The following is an 8,795-nucleotide window of genomic DNA, read 5'->3' as shown; positions in this document are numbered from 1 at the left end:
ATACTTTTATAAGTATGTTTTAACTTAAATGGGGATGGTATAATAAACTTGTGGGGTCTGCGTTCGCACCTGGCCTCCATAGAATGGAAATAGGCACGAACTTTAATAAAGACTTTTCATATATATCTGCGTAGGTACACTTTGATAATTATGTTTCAGTTTGAAGAAATATGGTAGTCACCCTGGATTCAATGAGATACATGCAAATGTATGCAAGCAGAATACAGGGTCGCCTGGGATGTAATGAGATAGATGCAAATATATACTAGCAGAATACTTGGCGTTGCCTTGGATTGAATTAGATTGATTGAAATATATACTAACAGAATACCTTGCGTCGCCCAGAATTTAATGAGATTGATTGAGATATATACTAGCAAAACACCCAGCGTTGCCCGGGATTGAATGAAATAGGTGAGAATATATATTAGCAAAATACTTGGCATCGCTTGGGATTTGATGAGGTAAATGTGTTGTATATTACCCCTCCTTTCATATACATGCTGTAAATGACCTACCCTAGGTAAGATACAATTATTTCATATGTGTAATATCCGTCTTATGTAGGTAAAATATTCTTTTGCTCGAAATAGCAAATGATACATAGACATACAAAATTCCTCTCTCATAAGAATAATAAATATATTACAAAACCAAATTCAATTTTTTCACTGTTTATACGGTCCCGAGCAATGCCGGGTAGCCACGCTAGTACTTTCATAAATCAGAGTCCATTTTCTGTAAGCTGTTTTTGAACCCAGTCAACGACGGGTACTTTGCTAGTATATATATATATATATATATATATATATATATATATATATAGTCATCCACATACAGTACTGTTTCGCTGTTTCACAGCTCATTAGTTTGGCTAGACAGTCAACTGCCTCAAGCCAGGATCGAAACCCGACCGCCAAAATGACAGTCAATGCTTATCCCCATTACGCTATACGGCTGATGCTGTATGAGTAATGAATTAACGCTGTTTTATATATTCCAAATGCCTCCACTCGATTTGTTTACATAAGAGCGTCGCTTAATATGCTAATGGCAGTTTGTATATCACTTCCCAATATGCTCAACCCAAGATATGGAGCATTATAGGCATCCATATACAGTACTGTTTCACTGTTTCACAGCTCATCAGTGCGGCTAGACAGGCAACTGCCTCAAGCCAGGATCGAAGCCCGAATATATATATATATATATATATATATATATATATATATATATATTGCTCTGTAATTACATTGAGCTTCTTAAATAAGGATTGATATATATTATAAGAAAATATATTTCTACAGATATATATATATATATATATATATATATATATAAATTCAGAAAGTTTAAATGAGATAAGTCATTGCTTCAGTCGGGTTCAAACCTGATAATAATATCAGGTTTAAAACCGACGGTACAGATGACTTATCTCATTCAAACTTTTGGAAAATAAGAATATAGATATTAAGCTCTTATTTTGAAAATTTTTTCCTTATAATAGACCACTCTGCTTGAGTTTTTTTTTTCAACATTTAAGTAAGTATATATATATATATATATATATATATATATATATATATATATATATAGTCATCCACATACAATACTGTTTCGCTGTTTCACAGCTATATATATATATATAATTATTTCCACAGCCAAACAACGTCGCAGCCTACAGGAACCATGGCAGCCAACAAATCGGAAATCCAAGACTCGAGTTTCGCCCTCATTTGGGCTCATCAGTTAGACGTCTCTAGAGCCAGGATTCGAAACCCGAGCCTCTTGCACGTGAGGCAAGCACTCTGTCAACTGAGCAAACACCCCACACACAAGAAATTCTATTAACTGGCGAGTTGAAAATTCCTACCTGTGAGACATCGGCTTGAGGTTATTAGCTGGTTGGATGACCCGTCCCTTGTCGAGACGAAGTAGGTTGATTCCACAGTCATATCTTGTCGCGGTTTGCTTCATCTGTATTAGTTAATAGAATTTCTTGTGTGCGAGGCGTTTGCTCAGTTGTCAGAGTGGTCGGGTTTCGAATCTCGGGTTCGGATATGTCTGACTGATGAGCTCAAATGAGGGCGAAACTCGAGTCTTGGACTTCCAGTTTGTTGGCTCTTGTGGGCTGCGTCATTGTTTTGCTGTGGAAATAATTATATAATCTCTCTCATTCGGAATGTGTGTGTGTGTGTGTGTGTGTGTGTGTGTGTGTGTGTGTGTGTGTGTGTGTGTGCGCGCGCGTTTCTGTGGTTATATATATAAAAATTCCTAAAAAGTTTACAAATTCTATAAAAAAACTTATATATAAAAACTTATAAATATATTTATATGACAATCCTGACTAGATGAAAAAGCTCAATATTCCAGCTAGATTATTAATATAAGGAATTCAGTATAAATTCTGTAAATCAAAAATTACAACAATCTATTATTAATTGTTTTAATTTCTTACTTACAAAGTTTATACTGAATTCCTAATATATATATATATATATGTATATATATATATATATATATATATATATATATATAGAGAGAGAGAGAGAGAGAGAGAGAGAGATACTTTCATTACACCGATGAAGACTGAAGGATCGGTCGAAAATTATGTACTTATGAAAAAAGTTTTTTAATTTTTTTTCATAATATTATTATTTTGTATTCCTGCACGTCACCAATTAAAAACGAATATAAAAACCAGTTATAAGCTTTTATACTTTTCGCATTCTTTTTTATTCATATATATATATATATATATATATATATATATATATATATATATATATATATATATATATATATATATATATAAAATATAATAGGACAACAAGAGAATGAAATGAAGACACAAAACTATATATAGGAAGATATAGAATGGATCATTTATTGAATAATAGAATGCATGTAAAATTTGGGGGATAGAGGGGACTCTTTATGCCAGGGCATTTCGAAGCCTAACGCTTCTCATCAGAAGAGTAGAGAAGGTGCTAGGTAGCATGGTGGGGATGCGGCGTCTAGCGTAAGATTCGTTAGGGATGAAAAAGATTAAGAGGAATTATAGAGTTTAGGGGAAGCTTTAATGAATTCTAAATAAATAAGGTGAAGCTTATTATATATATAGTATGATATATAAGAATATAAATTGTCTTTAACATAGTATTGAGATTAAGGGGTAAATGTGTTATGGTTGAATAGGGGGGTGTATTGCTGCTGTGTGGTGATTTATTTTAACGGTTTATGGGGTGTCTATTTTCTATGGAGCGGGTAATTTTTTATTAATTTGGTGGGGGGAGAGTTATGTAAGGTTGTAAAACTGGAAGGTAATATATTGCAATATATTTATAAGTTTCTACTGTTATTATATATGGGGTATGATCATAAGGGGGCGATTGGAAGTTAGGGTGGTAATGACTATGAGTGCGTATAACTTGAAGTAAGAGGTTAAGTATACATATTGATGTTAAAATGGGGGAGTAAGGGAACCATAGCTACTTATGAGGGTGGTAAAAATATACCAAATAATAGTAGGGTAATTATAATAGTACGAAAGATAATAGTAATGACAATTATAATAATAGTAGTAATAATAAGCTTGGACATAAATTAGATGTAAAATTAAATATGAAAAAAAAAATTAATATTAAGGAAAATAGAATAAAATAAATAAAATAAAAATAAAGGCAAAATTAAAAGTAAACATTAACTTTAAACATTACATAACAACGCCACAGCTTGGCATTATCCGGATAAGTCTCCTTTTGTGGAATTGATTTTTATCTTTTCTCTTTTACTTAAAGATATATATATATATATATATATATATATATATATATATATATATATATATATATATATATATATATATATATATATATCTACACGCATGTATATTATTTTTTTAATACCAACAAGCACTAGTGTTTCATGCTTACGCAATTAGTGCAAGAAGTGATAATTACTGCTGGACGGAATATTCGAACCCAACAATTAACGGCCATGGGGGTATTCTAGAAACAGGACGTTTGGACTGATGCAATTGATCGCTTTTGTTCTCAATTCATTAAATAATACTCAACTTTAATCTTCTTAAAGGAGCATTCTTTGGATTAAAAAAAAAACAATAACCCGCAGCAAACATGGGTTTATTAACATTTCTATGAAAATAGTTTCTCTTTGTACATTTATTTATTTATTAGTTTATTTATCCATTTATTTATTTTCGGACTACTATCCTCATCTTCATACTTTTTGTTTCCCGACGTCTCGGCCAACTATTCCTTTGGCTTTCGTCAGGTGGTAACTAGTCCGCAAATAAATAAATAAATAAATAAGCTACTCCAATCCTAAAAATAATATAACATTCGGTACGGAACCAATGGTGGAAGACCAGATAAGAACGAAAAAAACTTGGATATATAAGACCAAAAAAAAATACGACATTGGTCTCCTTTCGGGGTCCATGGATATAGGCGTTGAATCTCTGCGGTTCCAGGTGAGCATTATCTGAAGATAGCGGTTTCAATCCTAGCCAAAACCGACCAGAGGCTTAGTTGGCCAAAACGTGGTGAGACGACAACTATGGAAGGCAGTAATTACTGAGGATACAGTTAAGAGATTCAGCATTCCCACCTGACAAAGGCTCAGGGAATAGTTGGCCGAAACGTTGTGAAACAACAACTAAAAAGATAAGGATAACAGTTCGCAAATAAATAATTTCAAAAGGATTCCAATAATAGAAATAATAGTGGCCATTGTATTTTAAATATAGAATGATATGAATTAATAAATACTAACCAATGCCCAGGAAGTAATATTGTGCGACATATGTTACAAGAAAAGGTGTCCCTTTTCTTGTAAGAAAAGAAAAACATTAGATAGACCGAGATTCGAACTTTATAAGCAAGGTTCAGAAATAGATTCAGAATGTGGAATTTCGCATTGTCAGTTTCACATGAAATAGTTTAGAGATATGGTTGTAAAATGAATTTTGATTGTTCAATTCTTTTTATGAAAACTGAATTAAAATAAGGTCAGCTAGAAATTAAAGAACAATGCAATTTAAATATGTTGAACAATAGGTTAGGGAAAAAATAGGAGTGAGAATTCTTTGTCTGCAGAAATGGTTTGGAAACGTGCCGAACCACGCATGTTCAGGCCACGTGGGTCGATCACGTTTCTGGACACACGTATGATGTCATGGCAGAAATGAATTCTCAATATATGAGCTAGTGTCGAAGATGAGAGAGACAGAGTTGGAGACGAAGATAGGAGACAGAGCTGACATGGTCAGAGGAGGGTCCCTTTGGAAGCGAGGGAGAAAGTTTTAAACATGTAGAAACAACTTTGAATTCCTGGATGTCATCATCATTTCGACCGGTCGAATGGAATAAAAGAACATCTCATATTTTTGTAACTGCCGTCTTCGTGTCGTCATTCTACCAAATTGAAGGTAATGTGATAATCAGCGTTATTAATGAACTTTGTATAACCCATCCTAAGTAATGTGTCCTTCCATCATAAGTAATGATTATCCTCCCCTCTTCTGTGTTATAAGAATTGATCACCCTCTCTCAGTCGTTAACTGTATAAATCTCTTCTCATCACCACCGTATATCTTGTATGTAGGTACTCGTCATCTCCAAATATGACCCCTATTATACAACACATAGTTCAATATAAATAATAAAATTACATTATAAGAAAAAAAATCTTTAATTTGCTCCTTCAGTCCAGCACTTCTAGGCAGACAATTTTTTGGCCCTTTTTTTTTTGTTGTTGTTGTTGTTTTGTTTTGTTTTTTGTTTTTTGTTGTTTTTTTTAATGTTCTCTTTTTTACATAACGTTTTGCTGTCTCCTTTCTTCGAAGAACTGCTGCACGTCGAAATTACTACAAGGTGCTTTCTCGCACCATCATAACCATGCTCAAATATAAATATCCGATAGCGTGTGTGTTATTTTCTGTGTTACGCTTACATTTTTTTCTTTACATGGAGGTCACCACTTATCAAGGCCCGGAAGCCACTCGGGGATAAGGACTATTGCGTGCACAGTAATCAATGGGATATTATTGTAGTAATTGTTAGTATTAGCGATTTGATAAAGTGTCTTACTTAAGGGGGCGGTTCATCAGGAATTTGTTTATGTCGGACTTGAAGACATCCAAGTTGTAGTCAGGTGGGAAACAGAAAGAAGCTTTGCTCATGTAATCGACGCTTTGATTTAGGCACAGATAAAGAGTGGGGGAAATTAATGACAATGGTTTCAGCTAGATGTGTGTTTATCGTGAATGATTGGCGATGGGGGGGAACAGAGATTGGAGCTCAGACGAGCACTTGCCATGGAAATAACGACATCCGAGTCGTTTGATTATTATGTACTTCTGTTTCTTGTAAAAAATAATTTTACCAAGAATTCTTCATAAGTTTTGGTTTCGGTTTCGATTATAACTGATGGCACTCAAGTCATTTAATTTTTTATAAATAATTTTACTAAATATTCTTCATAATTTTGGTTTCGGTTTCGATTATAGCTGATGATACTTAAGTCATCTATTTTTTTTTTATAAATAATTTGACCAGGAATTCCCCATAAGTAGGGCTAGGACAACAGCATATTCTTTTCATTGTTTTGAATCTCAAGTGTGTAACCGTTGATATCTTATATGCTTTTATATAGAGTGATGTGGTTCTCGGTTGATTAACTGTGACTAACTGGGTCGGATATATACTCGAGAGTCAAAACAATGATAAGAATATTCTCTTGTCATAGCCCTAATTATAAGTTTTGGTTTTGATTTCGATTATAGCTAATGACATCCCAATAATCTATTTCTTAAAAATAATTTTATCAAGAATTCTTCATAAGTCTTGGTTTCGATTTCGATTTAAGCTGGTGGCACCTTAGTAATCTTTTTTTTTATATATATATAAATAATTTTATCAAGCTTGGATAAATACTTTTGCAGTTTTAACAAAATAGCTACAATAATCTTAGAGCCTCTCCATTTACACTGAATATCTAGAGAATGCCAACATCAATATATTACATATGAATCAGTTCCCTGTGGGATTTCCACAGGTTACTTTAATAATATTCAAAAACGAAAGCCATCAAAGGGAGGTCATTTTCATATTGTTGTCCAGAGTTGCCATATTGGATTTTTATAAAGCTAAATTTCTCGAATTTGGCCTTTTTTTAAGCCTGTAAAAATTGTATTTGGCCATTTTTAAAACGTAACGTACGGATTAATTAATAGAGGAACAACAATATTATATATAATCGTGCTGGTTGTAATCGTATCTCCCTGCACTGATTATTCCTGAAAGGATGAAACACTAATGTATGTAGGTATTTAAAAAATATTGTAGTAATAATTATGTCAGTCGCTTTAAGAACGCGGTTCTTATTGTTGAGCACTCTAACTTGAAATTAAAGTCGGTCACTTAAGCTAACATGCGCAGATCATGATATAATAATCATTAGACCACTCTCGCCGTCATAACATTTATAGAAATGTTAATTTCAACTGTATTGTTCACGTTTAACGTTGGCCGTGCAGTTTGTTTCTTGCTAATGGAATCAAAGATGGCCTCGTGACCGGGTTCGAATCTCCCGACCGGCTGTAATTGTAACTCCCTGCACTGATGATTCCCGAAAGGATGAAACACTAGTGCCTGTAGGTATTAAAAATAATCATAGTAATGATTAAAAACAGGCTCCTTCAGTCTTTGACAGACTATGGATACCCACGAAAGAAGGCCTGCGCGTGAAATTTTTGTGATAGATGTGCAATCTCCAACCTCTCCTGAGTCAACATCGTTGAATACCAATGGCAAGTGATGTGTATATACAGGCCGATTGGAAATAAGATAAGCGAGCACATACAGCGCCTAGTATTCCCAAATGGTCACCCATCTGATACTAACCAGGCTCAACGTTGCTTATCTTTGGTGATTTGACGAGAACCAGTGTGTCAACGCGATTATGCCGTATATGATAATAATAATAATAATAATAATAATAATAATAATAATAATAATAATAATAATATACGCAAGATTTAAACGTCCATTTATCCAATTACATAAGTAATAATTATATTTATATGTATAGATTCTGCCACTCTGATAGGTCGTAGACGACGAAACACGTGTCAGTGGATAATTATATTTTAAAAACAATATACACGCCGCCCCCATATGGGGGTACCAAATTGGTTAAAGGGAAAATTATTCCCAACTCGTATTTCGGTAAAAATGCACTTTCGTAAATAATTGAATTCATTCAAAACGTATCGCAAAAACAAAAACAAATAACATATATATATATATATATATATATATATATATATATATATATATATATAGAAAGAGAGAGAGACAGACAGACAGACAGACAGACAGACAGAGACAGAGAGCGAGAGAGAGAGATAAAGAGAGAGACAGACATAGACAGAGAGAGGGGTTATAATTTGTTTAAGAAAATGTATATAACAGAAAATATTATCTTGTTTTAAAACATTGATTTTAAATAACAATTACTGATATATCTTAATAGCAATCAAATATTCAATATCCAATATTTCTACATAAATCTCCTTGTCAATAGGTGTATAATATGCAATCATTTTTTTTTTTTTTTTTTTTTTTTTGTAGCGTATATCTGTTGTTAGAGAAATGTCATTTCAAATTGCCGGAAGTGTTGTAATAAAGCCGCCATTTTTAATTGTTTGATTGTCGAAGTATTGTCCGAATGACGTCATAGGTGTGTTATTTAGATGAACGTGATGTTTT

At 33.1% G+C, this 8,795-nt stretch overlaps 1 pseudogene; it reads right to left on the bottom strand.

Moving 5' to 3' along the window:
* Positions 1-7,880: 7,880 nt before the first annotated feature.
* On the bottom strand, positions 7,881-7,997 carry LOC145265923 (5S ribosomal RNA; annotated as a pseudogene).
* Positions 7,998-8,795: the final 798 nt, after the last annotated feature.

This window comes from Euprymna scolopes, chromosome 40 (assembly GCF_053919585.1).
Source record: "Euprymna scolopes isolate OS-2025 chromosome 40, ASM5391958v1, whole genome shotgun sequence".
Lineage (NCBI taxonomy): Eukaryota > Metazoa > Mollusca > Cephalopoda > Sepiida > Sepiolidae > Euprymna > Euprymna scolopes.
This window is presented reverse-complemented; position numbering and strand designations above follow the sequence as displayed.